General features: G+C 30.4%; 1 protein-coding gene across 2 annotated transcripts in view; it reads left to right on the top strand.

The window, feature by feature from the left end:
- The window catches only part of LOC111636778 (neurogenic locus protein delta-like), a 50052-nt gene that overhangs the window by 13675 nt on the left and 27355 nt on the right, over positions 1-9022 (top strand). Inside the window, exon 1 of one of the 2 annotated variants that reach the window (XM_023382110.1) lies at positions 90-188. The exons of the other annotated variant lie outside the window; for it this stretch is intronic. The gene's annotated coding sequence lies outside the window, so the exon portion shown is untranslated. Of the gene's footprint in view, positions 1-89; positions 189-9022 lie in introns of those variants that run through there. 2 annotated transcript variants of the gene reach the window in all.

Consider the following 9022-nt stretch of genomic DNA (forward strand, 5'->3'; position numbering starts at 1 on the left):
GCCAATTGCGTCAACGAGACTCACTCAGCCACGACTTCGCCTGCCCTCTACACGCCATCCAAGAACACGGTTCCAGATTATCAGTAGATTGCCGACTGTAATGTCTAGTGCATCGTCAATGTTGGGAAAATATTTCATACAACGCGCTATTAGAAATATTTTGGATTAACCAACGATTCTATGGAAAGGTGAGCACTTCGTAATCATTTTTTTAAAATTATTTTGCATCGTGGAAAATATGTTTTTTTATATAATTTTATATCACGGAATATTTTTCTATACTCCGAAATATATTTTAAAGTTAAAAATCAACCGAAAAGATAGTAGAATCGATTATGTAACAAACGGAGGAGGAGCGCCTTGCTTCCAGAACTTTGCTGCCATAGAAAACTCTTGTAAAATTTGATTTTTTGGAGATATTTTCTTCAATTTCGTATCTTACAGAAGAAACTTTTCCGCCTTTCTATCGATATTTTAGCTTCGAATATATAGCAAAACGATGCGGAGAGCACGTTTAGCCTTAGGCCACTCCCGTTCTGTCAGGTGCTTAACAACAAACCTTCTCCAACGCTTCCGGTATTTACCTAACAATCTTTACCAATCAATCACTTTCTCTTTCCAACTATTTACCTCGATTTAACAACAAAAAAATCGATGGAAAACTTAAAATTTTTACAAGTCTACGAAAGTTCAAAAATAGTTTTTTTATTTTTATTTTTTCCAAGTATTTATTTTGAGAAGAAGAATGGTTGGCGCCGACAGGAAACATTATTTTGAGACTCGTGCTATTCAGGTAGATACTGTTATATTTTCTTTAAGAGAAAACACTTAAATAAAGATCGTTTTTAAAAATAAACATTAATCTATGAGAACTTCAACAGGTGAATCTTTGTAATTTTTAGGTTAGATTTCTCTGCTTCCGTTCCATCCCACTTCCTTCAGAGCTGATGCGTGAAGCTCCTGTCCACCTTTAGTTAATGGAACAGGTTTTTATCCATAATTTTCAACTACGAAAATATATTTAAAAGGAAGAAAAAAAGCCGCACTACTGATTCCAAACAATAACTAAATCACGGATGATCGGGATGAACTGTTAAATATCCAACGATACCAACTCTTTCGGGAGTGATTTTTTTAATCACTTTTAAAGGATTTATTTCATTCTACAGTTAAAATAGAAAGTACAGGAAATTTTCTAGTTAAACTTGTTGCTTCACTCAATTAAAAACTTCCCTGTATCTATCTTAAAAGTCACTGGCATATAGGACAGCATTTAATGTCATCTGCAACTTTACCATCCATTAAATTCAAATTTCCATCGTGTAAAAAAAGAAAAACTAGTCGTACTACTTTAATGAAACGGGGATATACCTATATTTATTGTATGTTTTATTAATTTTTTTTTTTAATTAATATTCTTCTTATAATTGCCTTGTGTTTCTAATGGTTTTGTTACCGGGGTGTCGAACTTTTTACAATATTTATATAACAGGTAGGAATGAAGTACGAGAGATTTAACTATGAAAAATATACGTCTGGTATATTATATTTTCTTTTCTTTTCGACCCACAAAACAGGTAGGAATGGTCTCCGTGGGAACAATCTTACACGACCAGTCAGACGATTGTTGTGGCGCCTCCAGAATGCTTTCTTGTTGTATACGTGATCTGTTGACAAAGTATTGTAGATGCGCATCATCACGCACCTCTTCCACGCTTAACAACCCCTTGCTGAAATATAATTATAAGATAAAAAATTTTGATATATATTTTATTCTTAACGTCGTTTCTTATTACATTTAAACTATACGTACATTTTTATATAGAGTAATTATTCGGTTTTCGCTCCTTCGATCAGATAAGAGGGCTTTTCTTATGAGAGAGAGAGAGAGAGGAAAAAAAAAACTATGTCACTCGTCAGCCGTATTGTGTCAGAAGAGTGAATATCCTAATCTTGGCATTCACCACCCTCTAATCATGGCCACGTGTATCGGCGGTCACGTGAACGCATCTATTCATAGTTTGCAGAAACATTTTGCAAAGCATCTCGAGACCGATTGGGATGATTTCCTTGCTAGCAGACGATTTATGTCTCGTAGTTTATTTTAAGTAAGGTGAGGGACCTGACTTTAAGACGAAAATATCCTTCCATTTTCCGTTTGCCATGCTGTAAACCCGTTAAAACGATACCAAGTATAGGTTACTCGTCTCTATCCAAAAAAAAGAATCCATTCTTCCGATGAATACGACGAAATTTTCCAAAAATTTTACTCTTCTAATCCAGTTACAAGTATAAAACAGATGGTCTAAACGATTGCCCGAGGCTCATTTATCTAGATTATTCAATGGATGCGCTCGAAGAACTATGCTTATCCAAGCTTACATAATAAATCAAAACCGTTTAAAGTTTTGTTTCAGTTTTTATTTTAAAATAAAATATATTATTTAACGTTTAGAAATAACATTTAAGGAAGTCTAAACTCCCTTTTCAAGTGTTGTGAATCTAGAAAGATCACGATCCTTATGAAATATTACGTATCACGCCTACCTTTACTCTATAATGGTATATAACCTACGTTCTTGTAAATCAACCGAAAGATCTGTGACAAGACTTTTCTCTTTTAGCATTGATAAAAGAATACTTCCTTAAAATTAAGAATCAACCATGCAAAAAAAAAATTAATTAAATCTTGCTTATAGCATCATTAAATAAGGTTAAGTTACCGAGTATCAGTCGTATATATAATGTTTTAAAAAGTATTCTTTAACTAAAGTTTTTATATATTTTGCTTAATTAGAAATTTTGTTATGGGAATGATACAGTCTATTTCTTTCGAACAGAACAAAGGATTTTCTCATGGATTTATCTGTGTAAAAATTTCTCAGATCGAAATAAAATCAAAATTTTTACCTGTTTTTTTTCGTAATTTTAACTTCGAAAAACTCCTTTTTTTTTATATATATTCAATGGAATAATTATTTTTGCATTTTTAAAATGATAATTTCCATAAAGTTTTCTTAATAATTATTAAGCAAACTTTAATCAAGATCGTACTACTTTTGTATATAAACGAAACAAGAATGTTATTATTTCGGTTTAAACATTGTTTCGTTACATAAAGAGGACTTCCTGCTTTTAAAAATGGTACTTTACACAAGGAAGAAAGTTACGTTTGTAGTCGAAAAATTTATTTAAATTTATATCTGTAAAAAAGAGGGATGAAGAATAGAGGAGGATGTTTAAAAATGACGTCACGATTCATTGACGTTTACATCGATCCTTTCCGTTTAGTGTCCTTGGTTGTAGGAGGGCAGAATTCTTGCCTAAACACGATTCCTTTGTTTCAAAGGACACTTTCCTTTCTTCTCCTTTAGCCATCTATTCATTCAATTTTACCAGACGCAATTACTCTACGGTGGGAACCTGAACTCTACAGTCGATACGCCTGTACGATTCGGGGTGGAATTACACAAACTACCTTCCGCCTTAGGGATAACGCCAATTACCTTTCATTTCGACGGAATTTACCTGACTACTTTACCTGTCCGTCCAGATAATAAGAGATGTCGTTACAATCTCGACGTGTTCTTCTATGGCTGGCTTCCGGACCAAAACTTTCGTTGCGTGGAAGAGTTTCGTTTTCGGTCTGACTTTTAATGTTTATTTAATTCATCGGATAATAAAAAGAGAAAGTATCAAAATATCTTTAATTTTATAATCTACGGAAGTTAAGTTTCCTTTCGGAACTCGATTTAATAGCTCTTCATTTATAAAGGATTTAAAAATCAATTTTAAAACTTAACTAGGACGTTATTTTATGGGTTGGACCGAAGATACAGCCCATTAATTTAACTGTTTCAAACAAAAGAATTGAAGAAATATGTGTATATTCTTTTACGGTTTATTGAGCGTATCGTATAATTTCTCAGAAATTACTTCGTTCTATAGTAAATAAGACAGGGGACGAAATTTTATTGACCCATATAGTGAAAGCTAAACAATATATACTCAATGAAAATACATTATTATTTTATATATATATATATATATAATTAACTCGGATATGGTTTTTCCCTAATATGGGCCTCAAAGAGTTAAACATATATTTTCATCCCCCTTTTTGTTGCTTTGTATGATAACCGCGTAAGAAACTTAAGTCACTTCCTCTGTAGCGTAACAGGTGCTGTCTTCATCGTGTCTAGTCCAAAATTTAAAAAAAAAAGAAAAAAAAAAAGATGATTGGCTGTGATCCAAATGAGTCACAAGAGACAAGGACACAATCTTGAAAATTTTTTAGAAGTGGAATATTTTAATTAATCTTTTTCGTCGTGTCGGTAGTAATCCGAGAGTCTACACGTGAAACATTCGCAAGGGAAATTATTGCGAAAGGCATATTTTAAATTGTTCAATTATATATATATATATTTTTTTTTTATTTATTTTTCTTCGCAAAATGACCTTGAGGTGAGGCTTTATACACAGCAAACTCCGATCCCTTTCTCACGAGGATCACCACTTTGATGGATTAGATTGATCGAACAAGCTAGACGGTGTCTCTGTGATGCCTCCCATCACGCAATCAACGACCTTCTCCACCAACCTTTCGAGTTTTTTTTTTTAGTGCAGATAATTTATTGTTTAAATATTTATATCTAAAGAGATCGCAGACCTCTTGCCCCCCCCGTCATCAGCTTAAATCCCTATTTCTTTACCTAGCCAATGAATCGATACAATTTTTAAGAAGTAGATAACTCGATTTCTAATGTTTAGAATCGATTATCTAAAAGTTAATTAAAATTTTTAGTGTATTTCTAATAGTAGAATATAATTAAAACGTTATGAATGAATCGTGTCATGTGTGTAAGCTATCACAACGTAGGTTTTGAGAGAGAAAAAATTAACTTTCTCAAACTATTTTATCTTATTTTATTTTATTTTATTTTATTTTTTTCTCAGTGCTAAGGACTTTAGATCATTAAAGGATAAAGAATATTTTTATTTCATGTTCGAGTCAGTGATGCACGAAAACAAAATCCTTGTAGAGCGAAGAGACAATACGGAACCTCAAAAAAAAAAAAATAATAATAATAATACCATTAAATTACATACTTTTATAATAGATTTAATTAATATTAATTCGTAAAACAAAGTTAAGCGAGTAATTTTAACTATTTTACGTCCTTAAAACATCTTAAATTACATTAAATGAAATATTTTTAACAACAAAAACTCATTCGAAAATGATTTTTTAATGATAATCATCAATGAAATAAGTACAAATCTCTTTATCCATTAATATCATCATTAATAAACATTATTTTTACGTTGGTTTTACACTTTATATTACATTAATTTCTCCATTATATTAATGCGAGGAGTAATCTAAACTATACGTTCTTTTAGTGTAGATACAGAGATTTTTTTAATATATATATATATATATATATTTGATTTTTTTTTAATTCTGTAAATACTGTGACCCACGAATTTTGATTAGATTAATAGGATAAATTTAGGGCATAAGAGGTACGAGGAAATATATGAAAAAGATATCTGATATAGAGCATTACACAGAAGGAAATGCAGTATGTAATTACACCTTACGCTTCAATAGCGTGTTATTATTTTATATTTAAACTTAAAAACATTTTCTCATAAAATTTTTAATAAAATATTTATTAAAATATAATACATATATATAAAAAAATCGATTAATTTCCTGTTTTAATCTGTTTTAATCTCGCAACTTATTAGAGATAAGTTTGTTTGTCTGTTCGTTTTTCGCATGAATAATTTATTAAAGTATTAAAATTGATATTCTAAATTGCCTTTTTCTTCTTCTTCTTCTTCTTCTTCTTCTTTCTTATCTTTATTTAGTTTTGAGTTTATTAAAGTTTTCGTATTTTTCTATGTTATGATGATTATTCGTTGCCTATGGGTTATTTTTATTTATATTGAATGCATATATACTCGTTTTTATAGATGGGGTTGAAAGTCTAACAACCTCTTTAATTTTATTACAAGTGTTTTTAGAAATTTATAGTTGTCAATACCATTTATTTAACTCTTAAGCGTTGAAAAGATGTAATTACAAATTGAATGAGCGTTACAAATTCTCGTTTTTTACAAGGATTTTATGGACGTTTAGGTGTCTGGATACAATAAAAAGTTAAAATTACTTCCATATTTTCAAAAATACAACGTTTAAACTGTGTAATAAAAGTCTAACAAAATGAAAATTTACGTTTTTTTATATTATAACTTATAATTTTGTGATATTAATTATAGATTTAAATCTATATAATTTATTTTTTAAAAAAATAGTCTTTTTTCTATAATCATTTAAGATTTAATTACTTTTACCAGCATTACATTACACTAAATAATTAAATTAGTATTTACAAAGTCGACCCCCCCTATAACACTGTTGATAATTCCGTTTTATATGAATTCCATGTTGTACGAGTCACTTAGATTTTAGAAATACGTGAGCCGTTCATAGCCCGGCACACGTATTTGTAAAATCTAAGTGACTCGTACAACATGGGATTTATATAAAACGGAATAATCAACAGTGTTATAGGGGGGTCGACTTGCGTACGTTCCAACCAAAAGTTGAAATTTAATCACGATTGGAGTTATAAATTTAGTTATAAAATCTTATATGATTCTTTAAGGATTTAATAATTATTTTCTACGTTTTTTTACATGATTCATTTCATCTGTTATTCCTTCTAAATCTGTGGGATTCTTTAAATAAATTCCTTCTAAAATTAGTTCTCTTCTCTGTGGTTCTTCGCAAAATTTGATGGATCATTCGATAAAAATAGAATAAAGTAACACGTAAAAAATGTTTTTAAAATATTAAACTTAGTCTATTATTTGTTTTAAATATTTTCTTTCAACCCTTAACTAATACAGTGGACCACATCTAGTGCAATAACTTCTTTTGTATCATACATCAGAGCAATTTAGGTCTTTAAGATGATTTTTATTGCCTATAACAAATTATCTTTAGAGTTTAGTGCACAAAGAGCGGAACAAATATTCTTTACGACTTCGAGTTTGGGTGGAGGAATAAATTTTTTAATTCTATTTTTTGATATAAAAATGTTTAAAATAAAACAAAATATATATATATATATATTCTGCTGCATCAAATGACTAAAAATTTTACTTCCTGAAAAACTTTTGATGGAGATAATTAAGTAATTTCGTATGAGAAGTTTCTATTTAAGAAATATAACATCACAATACAAGCATTTATAAGAGAGATAAAGTAATTGCAACACGTCGAATGAGAACCATTCCAGGAAAGAAATCTTTCAATTTTTCCTTTCTCATTCAATTTATTTTAAAAGAAATTTGTTTACAATTATTCTATTCTTTTCCAATGTCCCATTTCTATGAATATAAAATATTTTTTTACTGGTAGAAATAACCTTAAGAAAGTCAAAACACCGAAAGTAATCACTCTCGACACAAAACAAGATGGCTACCGATCTTTCTAAGAAGTCACCAACGCCCATTATGACGTCATTGTCCGTCTATTGTTGTCACTGATCCATGGGAGATGATTGGGTGGGTGTGAGGTCACGGTGTGGGAACGATCCAAACCTATTGTAATTGGCGAAGGACATACGTTTCTGACCGGAAGAACCGATCTACTGTCCTCGTGCATTTCCATCTTCTTAAAAGCTATTTACGATCTTACAAAATATCGTAACGCTCGATTCGATTGTGTTATACCAATGAGAAAAAAAAAGAACATTTCTTAATAGCAAATAGAAGGACAAACGTGACTGAAATGCTATAATTCGTGTGATATCCGGGTTGCACGTAATTTTCTTAATAACTATTCGATAGAATTTCTAAAAATTTTCTTCTCTTGTTAATCGGATTTTTCTGGATTCTACACATGTGCTTGGCATCTATTGATCTATCATCAGTAGCCATGTGGTCTTCTCGAGTGTGATTCACGTGCCAATTTGGTCGTGTGTGACGTCATTTCGGAATTTTTTTGCGTACATTTTTTTTTTTGGTCATGTGATTCGATTGCTGTAAGTTTTAATTTAAAGTATTTAATTTCTCATTTATATATTCCATTATTTTATAATTATTTGGCTTTATTATTTGCACATAAATTGATTTTATTTTTTTTAAAATTCTATTTTATTAATAAATATAATTTATTTTTATTTAATTATATTTCTCCTAAAAATCGATATGTAAAAGTTTAATCTTATTTAAACAACGTCTTTATAATTAATTACACAATTTATAATAAAATATTTATCGACTGTGAAGGAGGGGAGAGGGAGGAAAATTTAATAAAAATAAGGTTTGTGATCCAAAGAGAAATTTCTGTAAACATTCAATTCTGTTCCAAAGAGGGATTCTTCTGACCCTTAATTGCAAAATAGGCCCCCATCAATCTCTTCGCTTGGGTGGTACAAGCGGGCATGCGAATCATCTACACATTCTTATATAATCATATATTATAAATCTTTACACCAATATTTTCTTCCCTATCTCTTACTCCATACGTCTTTATATTTTCAAAGAAAATTTCAAATTTTCATGCAGAAAACATTAAAAAAAATTTTTAAAAATACACGAAGTTAATTATTTATCTAACTGATACACGTTTAAATATATTAATATGTATGTAATTTACACAGTCGACCCCCCTATAACACTGTTGGTTTTTCCGTTTTTTTATGAATTCCATGTTGTACGAGTCACTTAGATTTTACAAATACGTAAGCCGTTCACAGCCCGGCACACGTAGTTGTAAAATCTAAGTGACTCGTACAACATGGAATTCATATAAAACGGAAAAATCAACAGTGTTATGGGGGGTCGACTGTATTTTAGAGAACACTTTCAGAGGTAAAAGGTTGTTTTATTGGTGTGAACGGATATGCATTTTGGGCTTAACGCCCCTCTTCAGTCCTGAGATAGTGACAGTTAAACCAACATGACTCGTAAGAAGATATACACGTAGTTGAAAAAGGAAAAA

Source organism: Centruroides sculpturatus, unplaced genomic scaffold (genome assembly GCF_000671375.1).
Source record: "Centruroides sculpturatus isolate CEXI.00-Female unplaced genomic scaffold, Cexi_2.0 scaffold152, whole genome shotgun sequence".
Classification (NCBI taxonomy): domain Eukaryota; kingdom Metazoa; phylum Arthropoda; class Arachnida; order Scorpiones; family Buthidae; genus Centruroides; species Centruroides sculpturatus.